The sequence below is a fragment of the Lepidochelys olivacea genome (genome assembly GCF_965140295.1).
Source record: "Lepidochelys olivacea isolate rLepOli2 genome assembly, chromosome: 2".
NCBI lineage: Eukaryota > Metazoa > Chordata > Testudines > Cheloniidae > Lepidochelys > Lepidochelys olivacea.
Window position 1 is genome coordinate 102,578,923 of NC_140412.1, and position 9,976 is coordinate 102,588,898.

At 39.8% G+C, this 9,976-nt stretch overlaps 1 protein-coding gene across 3 annotated transcripts in view; it reads right to left on the reverse strand.

Annotated features, from left to right (window-relative positions):
• Nucleotides 1-7,366, reverse strand: part of ZNF516 (zinc finger protein 516) — a 129,044-nt gene extending 121,678 nt beyond the window's left edge. For 2 of the 3 annotated variants that reach the window (XM_084619261.1, XM_084619260.1), the window contains exon 1: nt 7,271-7,366. The gene's annotated coding sequence lies outside the window, so the exon portion shown is untranslated. Of the gene's footprint in view, nt 1-3,172; nt 3,480-7,270 lie in introns of those variants that run through there. The other variant, XM_084619262.1, reaches the window with a different exon arrangement.
• Nucleotides 7,367-9,976: the final 2,610 nt, after the last annotated feature.

Here is a 9,976-nt window from a genome sequence, read left to right on the forward strand (position 1 = left end):
AAACAATGCACAGTTATGAAAAGAACAACAGTGGGTTTTTTTTAATGCCATTTCTGGTAGAAATCTAATACATGTTCATCCTTAAAACGCATACATGTACACATTCACACTTGTGTCTTAAAAATGTAAACAAGCACATTTTACAAGTTAAATACACAGGCTCAAGCAAGTTTCTTCCTGCTGAATGCAATCAAGTTTGTATTTCAGCTTCCTATTGTTATGGTGTTAAGACATAATGCAGTTGGACACCCTAAACACAATTTTCTAATCTGAATATAGGATCTACAAACTTGAGTCAAGATCCTTTGAAGACTTACAAACTTGCTTTTTTTTAAAACACATTGTGAATCATCCCAATTAAGTAAATGGTGTGTAAAGTTAAGGGTATGAATAAGTCTTTGCGATACTGGGGCCCTCCAAAGCTATTACTGACTTTAGTGGGCTTTGGATCAAGCCCTTAATAAGTATGGTAATTATATTTTCTTTCATAGGGGTAGGAAAAAATCACAGTGTAAAAGTAATCGGGCTGGATCCTCAGCTGGTATAAACTGGTGTAACTCCATTAAAGTCAATGGAGCTAAATGAATGTACACCAGCTGGGGATTTGGCGCACTGCACTTAATGACCTTAACAAAGCTAAATAAATAGACTGCCCAAAGTTTACAAAAGTTAGCATCTACATCATTCATCTGATTATACTCCTCCAGTCTGTCATACATCGTGCCATCTGATGTATGCTACACAAACATCACCAAGAAAGTATATTTTAAAGGGTTCTTATTTTTCACTCAAGCGAGGCATATTGGTTCCCCTCCCTCCTTCTCAAATAATTCTGAAATATTTGGGGGGGAAAAAGTCTCTATGTTTGCTGGAGTAAAGCTAAATGGAGAAAAGTTGCAGTTAAAAGGCAGTTAGACCAGGAAAGAACATTCAGACCAGGGGTTCTCAAACTGGGGGTCGGGACCCCTCAGGGGGTCACAAGGTTATTACACGGGGGCAGTCGCAAGCTGTTAGCTTGCCCCACTTTGCCTCCAGCATTTATAATAGTGTTAAATATATAAAGAAGTGTTTTTAATTTAAAAGGGGGCGGGGTCACACACAGAGGCTTGGTATGTGAAAGGGGTCACCAGTACAAAAGTTTGAGAACCACTGATTTAGAATGATGACAATCATTTTTATCTGGTCACTGAAAATTCCTGTGATGATAATTGGTCTTGTTAGATCTTGGTGATGGCACTGTGCTATGACTACTTATAAGAAAATCAGATGTAGCTACATTTTTTTTAAAGGTGATATTCACTGTGTCAGGAAACTTTAATCTATATAAGTTAAATGTCACCGCTGTAACTCCATTCCAGGCAGGAAGTCAGTTATTGAGGTCATAACAATAGATAGCATTAATACTAGTGATGTAAACTATTTTCATTTTCCCAGAGTACTGAGAGCAGTCATATTTACTGAGAGACTGCAGCTCTTGATGCATATTGTTTTAGTAATGTTTAGCAATTTAAAAAGGTCATGATGAGCTATAAAACCTCTTAGAAAGAAGCTATGCTAATTTATGAGCACCACTTCTTTGTTGATATACAACAAGTGTTGGACACCCATCTGTTATATCAGTCAGTGTTTTAAGACCATGTTACTCTCAAATATCTTTAAATTTTCTCTCAGATTTTTTTCTATCAGCACTGTTCAACTACTTCAGATTAATGCAATCTTATCATAGTTTGGGGTTTGATTTTTTTCATTAGTAATGCAGAATCGGTAATAATACTTGCTAACCAAGATATCACATCATCGGACTTTAAAGGATCAAGACCCTGCAAATAAATTCAGAAGAGGATTATTAGATATAACTGAAGAGAGTCTTTTATAATGTCTGAGAACTAGTGAAGGTATACATAATACCACTATTTCAAAGTAAACCAAATATACATGCAGATCACTTTATTACCCAGAGCTTACTCAAGATGGCTATGGCAGTTATTCTTGTGAAACTAAAGATGTCTCCTTGAATAACTGAACTGTAATACTAATTACACCACAGGTGTTCCTATACAACTTCAGCTTCCAGTTTTAGTAGAAAAACCTCAGATAAATTCCATTCTTTATCTCTTCTCAGCACCTGACAGAGTACATTCAACTTATATATATTATACACACACACACACACACAAAAGCATAAACAGGACAGTTTATTTCAGGTTTTGTTTTGACACAACTAAAGGACATGTTGACAGAAAATGAAGCAGCACTACACAAATGAAGGTTTTTTCCCTTCTACAGCAACCAAAACATATGCATGATGCCTATGTTACCTTAGCATCAAAAATATTTGAAGAGCTTATACAAATATTTATCTGGTACATGAAAAACAGTTTCATTTTGATTACTGTACAGACAAGATTTTATGGGGGAAAGGAACATAATTATTGCCTTCAGCTTGAGAGAACAATTTTAAATGACATTTACTTCACATCTATGTGATTAATGGACATCACTACATGAAAGAAGTATCTTTGTTTTAGTGTGACATTTTAGAGTTAATAGCATTTAAAAAAATGGATTCCACTTTTAAGCGTCTCCTGGGCATTCCAGCTGGAGAACACTTGAAACCAAACTATAAAAGTCCTCCCTTCACTAACGAGAAAGTGGCACCATAATATTGAAAGATAAAGGTTTTCTGTGACTCACTCATAGAGCAGAACTCATCAGAACTTGTGTCAGTTCATCTGTGTTATCAGAGCTTTAAAAATATTTTTTAAAAAAAAGACCAAGAGTGTAATGTGAACGCAGGAAAACTGCAATTCAGCTACCATCCTTCCCCTTTGTTTTGCAGAACTACACTATATTAGTGCCTTATCCCACGCCCAGAAATAAATCTGGGTTCCTTGCAACCAAGTTTCATCTGTCCACAGACAGAGAGCGCGAGGTTTCTCTCTGTTCCACCCCCTCCTCCCCATCCCCTTCCCTCAAGCTTTCCAAATCGATACATTGTCAGGAATAAACTCCATCCTTGCCATCAGAACAAACTGCCCCTTTTGTCAGCAACACCACCAAGCCGGTTTGAATACTTACGTAATTATTTCTGGGCACGCCACGCCTTGCAACAAGTCTCCCCCCTTTCCCTTCAACAATAACAAACTGGAGTTTAAAATAGAAAGTAAATTACCTTGCACGCCACTATGCTTCACCAGCAACGAGATCCCCACGTAATCCAATAGGGCAGCGCTGGGGCCGCCTGAGCTCAACTGCCCCCTCCCTCGCCTCCTCAAAACGTTCCTCCTCCATTAATTGCGCCTCCCTGGATCTCTCCGAGCCCCCCCCCCCAGTTGTGTTTTCCTCTCCTCTCGGCGCCTGTTTCTCCTGACAGATCCCTGCCTGCCTCTGCCTTTGTTAAGGGCTAGAAGTTGAGGGGTGGCTGCTTCCCCTCTGCCTCTTTAACTTCTTGTATTACAGTGCAAGGCTGTGACGTCCTGGCTACATTATAAAGGCGGACAACTGAATGCAAGAGCTGCCTGAGCCAAACTCCTCCCTGCTTCCCTCCCTCGGCACTGAACACACAGCAACAAGCTGCTGCTGGGGTTGGCCCGCTCCTCTCCTGCGGCCAGCCCAGGTACAAACCCTCCCCTTCTCTCTCACACACACCTTCCAGCCACATCAGCCCTGCAAAACCACCTCGACCACAGCAACAAATCTTAAAGCCGTTGCAGTCTTTGTTGCATTCGTGTTCTGCAGCTCTCTGGCCTCCTCCCGGCGATGCAGGCTATTAATGCAACACAGGAAGGCAACGGTCAAGACAAAGTCGAGCTATTGCCTTTCCCATCCCGACAAGGCTCTCTGAAAGCACCAGACCCATGGGGTTGGGGAGAAGAGGAGGGGCACAAAGGTAATCTGGTTTTATAAAATAGGCTGAATAGGAGTAAAAGTTTTCCACGTTGTGGTGTTCAAATCCGTTTTTAAATTGTTACGCTCTTTTTTTTAAAAAAAAAAAAGTTAAATATGTGGCTGCCAAGTCGAGTTAATGAAAAACCCTTTGATAGTTAACTCATTTAGTGCAGCAGGCATGAAATAAAGTATGTGGCACAAGGCCAAAGAATAAAGGTTCCTCTTTGGTCATCCTCTGGGCTCCCTCTCCAAGGAGTGATTCTGGCCATCTCCGGAGTGAATTGGGAAGTTGTTTTATACAAAAGGTTGCATTTAGTCCTTTAACTGTCCTACCTCTAACCCACCCATCCTTTTACCGCAATTACACAACATGAGAGAACTCAACAGATAAATGACAATCCACCCCTAAGCACAGAAAATGCTAAACTCTAACTGAAGGTCTGGATCACTGCACTTACAAGTAGCACATTCTTGATACACCAAACAAAAATAAAATTATAACATCAATATTTGGAGTGAAGTTGGGGTAGAGGATTAACTAAGCACAAAACCTGGTATGGTTCACGACAGGCATTCCTTTATTGAATGTGCCTATTGTGTAGTCTAGAAATGACCATTATTCAGAGTCTGTTGGTCAGCAGCATTTTTATTCTATTGGAGCAATGAGCTTTAAATTCAAGGATTTGCACTGAACTAAATATTTACTCTGTCCCCTTCACAAAAAAAAACTTTACAAGAACTTCAGAAAGTTTGAGACATGATAGTTTTGTTTTACTTCCCAGTATGAAAGACCTCTCTAATTTTTCAGCAGCAATCTTCTCTGAAATCAATGAGGAATTCTGTCTAAAAATCGATTGCTCCATAGGGCCCAAAGTGATTTTCATAAGAGCACTCTGCAGTCACTTTTAAAAAAATAATGTACTGTGAAGATTGCTAAAAGATATAAACAACAATGATGACCTGAGAATGGGTGTAACTCTTGGACTTCAATACACCATTTGCCTCACATAGGTATGACTGCAACGCTGTTGTAAAAATATAACCAGAGATCATTTTATATTTCTTCTCCTCCAGCAGGTCTCAACTTGTAACTTGAAATCTCCTCATATGCTGACTCTTTACATATTCATTATTATGGACCTAACAGAGGTATACGGTTGTCTTGTATGAGATTTGATGTACCTATGCAGATTTCTATCTATCCACACACACACACCAAGGTATGTGTAAATAAATAAAGCAGCCTGGTTCTAGATCTGAGCAGTAACAGAAACGCACTCAGAGCTATGGAGAGGAAGAAGTGGCGATTGGAGGCTTGGGCTGTCAATCACAGTTAGAGGGTAGGCAGATGCAAAGCAGAGAGCTACTTTGCATCGGCGTTTCCTATTCTTCTTTGCCACTGTCTCAGTTAATGACAAAACAACCCCAGAGCTTAGGAAACTTAGCCATTTGCACGCAAAGAGTTGGTGTCCTTTAACAATACTGGAGATGGAAAACATTCATTACTGCTTCAGTGGGGGAGGAGGAGATGGAGAACATTTAGCAATAGGGAATGGAAAAAAGAAGAAGCAGAAAAAGGGGGTGGGAGGAAGAGGAGGGAGAGTTGTGCCTCTCCCTAAAAAGGGACTTTGACCTTATAATGATCTCCGAAGGTCTCTGAATTAAATATTTTTGTCACAGGTCAGATTATAACACACAGACTGCAACTAACTCATTAGTCTAAATTCATTATTTAATCATCCGCCCAGCAGTCGTGTTTCCTTAAGAAAGGAGTGACCTATTTTTGGCTGTAGATAAACGATCATGTTAACAGATGTTAATCTTGTAATCTGTTTTTCCTGTAAGCACTTCACATTTCAGACATTACAAAAAAAAATCTCTCACACGACTTGACGTCATGATTCAGTTTTTATAAAAAATCTTGCAATGGTTTCAAAGACATTAAATCTTTTTCACTTTATAAATGCTGATTTGTTCTGCCTCAACTCCCACAGGCTTTTATTTGCATTTCAAATTCCACAGGTTACACCAGTCGCCTTTTCAGAAAATGTAAACCAACAATAAGGCAGCAAATATGGGGTTGGGGGTGGAATCCTGCATCTGGATTAAATAAAGACCAGGGTTCATGTTTAGGAAGAAGTCTGAACAAATTTATTTTTGAACATCTAGTGTCCAAGTGGCTCTTTAGCTATATGCGTAATGGACATAGACACACAATGCACATTCCCCAGAAGATACTTGTCTACTGCTGGGAGCTTATTAACGCTCATAACAAATGGTGCTGACTCCTAACCAGCACTTTTCAGTTTAAAAGCCAGGGTTTCTCGGGAGTAGTTAATTGGAGAGGTTAGCTGGTTTTAGAGCAAAAACAACAGGGTGACTGTCATTCTACACAAGTTTCCAGACACATTCAGCCTATGGTAATATCCCAACTTGTTCTCTTATCACAGAGTTTAGCAAAGTTTCTTAAACTTGTCGAACCATCTTAATTCAAATTAGGTTCGCAACTATTTGGTATGCTAATTCTCACTGGAGATAGTGGGAGAAGGAGGGGGAAAGGGGGAAGGAGGAAAGCTTTCATCGCACAAAATGTCTGGAAATGCGTTATTTCTACTCTTCTTTCTCTCTGTGTCCTTTTTAAAAAATATAAACATTCAACTCCCACCCTCACCCCCACGGCTATTTTCATCTTCTGGAAGTAATTGCTACACATTGTCCTTCAAGCCCTTCTCAGCGTTCCAGTGTCTATCGGTGAATACTTGTTTTCCACCCCCACCCGCCCCAACTTCCTTTGATAAGCTGTGTACTTCTTTTAATGTTTATCATTGAGTTATGTACGCACAGCTGAAGGGAGTGCAACTAAAAAATGAAGGGAAAACACACACACACACACACCCCAGGCATCAAGCATTTCATGCATATTCTGAATCAATACTACCCAGCAAAAATCCTCAATAATTTAAGTAGAGACTCGAGGCTCAAAAGCTTGAAGTCCCATCACCCACCTTCATTAGCGAAAGCATTTTACTTTAAAGTAAGCCAATTTGTTCTTTGTTTCTTCATGGATGAATATAGCATTCAAGCTCTTCCCCCCCCCCCCCGCCTTTGACGAAGTGTACAAAGCCAAAAGGCTCATACAGTCCATAAATTCCCCCACCAGCACCACTGCAGTAACAATGATCTCTTTCTCGGCAAACAGTACAAAGTTACCATTTTTAAATCCCTTAAATTATAGAGTAAGACTAACCATTAATTGGAAAAGCGAAGTTTTTCCCACGGGCGTATTCAGAGGATCCACATCCCCCCAAACCGCCCCCAGCCCCCCAAAAAGAAAAAGATCCTACGGAGATTTTTCCCCACTCCACCCCACCCTGTGCCTTACCTCGTTCGCGTAAGGTAATAATATTTGGGAAAGGACACACAGACAAACAAGAATCTGAAGGTGAAACCATGCGCTGAATGCAATAAGGAAAGAACTGCACATGATTCACTGCGCCAGCTCCACTCCTGCGGACGGGGGGCGACTTGCAAACCCTCTATGTCGAGCCCCAACCCAGGGGCCCCTTCAGCGCCAAACTTTCCCTGGCCCTTTGGCCAGCCGGGGCTGCTTTGACTACCAGACGAAAGACCGAGCCTGGCTTTGGCGAATCCCAGTTGTTTTTCGTTGGCTTCCTCCAATGTATAGGTTGATGTCTTCCCCCAGATGGGAGAATGGTCTGTCCTATATTAAATGCACACACTATCTACTATTGTCTCATCAGCAAAGTTCTGGTACAATGCGGGGAAAGTCTAGATGCTTGAAATGAGTCATATACAAATAATTATTCCACTAATAGGACTGAATCATTATCAGATTTGTTATGTATCTCACCTTCTTTCAAATGACTAAAACATTCAGGAGCTGAATTACTGGAAGCTATCATAGAGGTGGATATGGGTGTGTGTGTGTGTGTATTGTTTTGTGTGAAAAGTTATGTTTGTGCAAACTACTATACACTCCCCACATATCTAAGCTCTGAAATGTAAGAGCTTGGAGTTGCTCCAGATGCATTTCTATTAGAAACATCCTTTTTTTTTTTTTTTTAGCTCCACTGGTAAAATATTTATAGATTTATTCAAATGCACAGTAACAAAAACATTAAAGTCCTCAATCAAGATCAAAGGGTAATGGTGTTCCACAGTTACGCTGGAAGAGTTGAAAGAGCTCTGAGCAAATCAATCTGCCATATGGCTTTTTTAAAAAATAATCCACTCCTATGTTTGAAAAGTTCAAACCTTATTTTCCTGTACGTTTGCAAAGCTCAGTTTAATCACCCAAAGTATGTGTGCCATAGGCGATTGGAATATGTTTAGTCTATGGCTGGAAACCCTAAATTAATCTTCTGAAGCTTGGTGCTAGACTTCTCGAGTGTGTTGAGGGTTGAGAGTGCTTGTTTTTTGTTTGTTTGTTGTAAAAATGCATGCCGATGTAGAATTGCCATGCTGGACTTTTGAGGCGGGTTAGTATTATCTTTACACCCCAGAGCTTTCCTTTTCTGCCATGTTTCACCTAGGAATAACTAGCAGTTAAGAGGAACACACTGTCCAAACCACCCCGAACGTGGTTCTTGCCAGACAGTCAAGCCCTGCGCCTGAAAACGGTTACCTAGTGCTGTGGTATTTGTGCACGCAACGTTTGACTTTGCTGTGTCACCCCTCCAACTTCTTGCACTTGCAACAGAAACTACTACAGACAGCTTCCAAAATGTACGATCCTGTTCTGAATCCCTACACTAGCCAATGGTTATTACCAGAGGACTTGGAATAAAGAAAAAAAGGGAGGGAGGGGGCAGCAAGCAAGAGAGAAAGTTTGTAATGAAGGATACACGAATCATAAAATGTAAGCTATGTGTGATTAATGATCTGCACTAATTTGAATAGCAGGCATGTTAAAGGTCATTGACAATTGTTGCTGGTTTCAGCTTGAATGCCTGAGTGGGATGTATTTTGTTGGAACAATCAAATTTCATTCTAATTCACAGGAAAATAGCTTGTCTAAATACACAGAAAGGGCACTTTTTAAAATGCACTTAGCCTATACTTCAGAAGCAGTTTCTTCACCTTAATGTAGAGTATTTAAATGCTTTCATCATGGTAGATAATCTGTATTCCAAAGTCTGTGTTTTGTTCCTTATGCTTCGTAACCTTTCCTAAAGATTTTTTTTTTTAACCCAAGGCCAGATTCTGCTCTGTTACTCCAGTTGCTGTAGGGACACTGACTTCACTTATTCCAGATTTACACAAGCACAGATAAGAGCGGAATTCATCCCTTTAAAACTAATCGCATACACAATGCAGGGTGTAGATTTTCCTAATCGTTATAGTTTATCTAGAAGTTTAGCATTTCTTTACACAAAGAATAAAATATCCATTATAAATCAGCATTCCTGGGCAGTATTTAAAACTACAGTATTAGGCTAATAATTTCCATATGGTGAAAATTGACAGTTTAGAGCAGTGAAAGGTGCATGAGATTTTCAAGCTCCTCCACATAAAAATGTGATTTTCATGACCTGCCTCTTTTTCTCTCTAGTCTGTATAGATTCTTTCCTTTAGACAGTAAAATGTGAGCTCACTCAGGGCTCTGCTTACTGCGTCTCTATACAGTGCCCTTAAAATACTTAATATTTTCCACATTTCCTTTCCATAGGACTCAGTCCTGCACTGGTTACTCCGTTAAAGAGTAGGGAATGGGTCTCTGAAGGAGGACTGAAGAACTGGGCCTTAAGTTTGGTAGATGAGAAGAACTCAACATTAATGGAATCCCAAATTCACAAGAGTTATAGACATTAACGACAAGCTCTATATTAATCGTGCAGAAAGTCATTATCAGAGTCCATCTGTCCATGTAACTTTAAATAATAGATTTAGTCATGTTTCCCCTGTTGATTCCAGCACTTCTGGTTTCAGAAAGCAAAATGAGAAGAACAATATACAAATTCAAATACTTAAAAGATATGCAAATTGAATTAGTATAACCTCACTGGTACTGATAGAAGTTTCAGGTAGAGAAGCTGTTTGTTAATTTTAAAATAGGTTATTAACATAT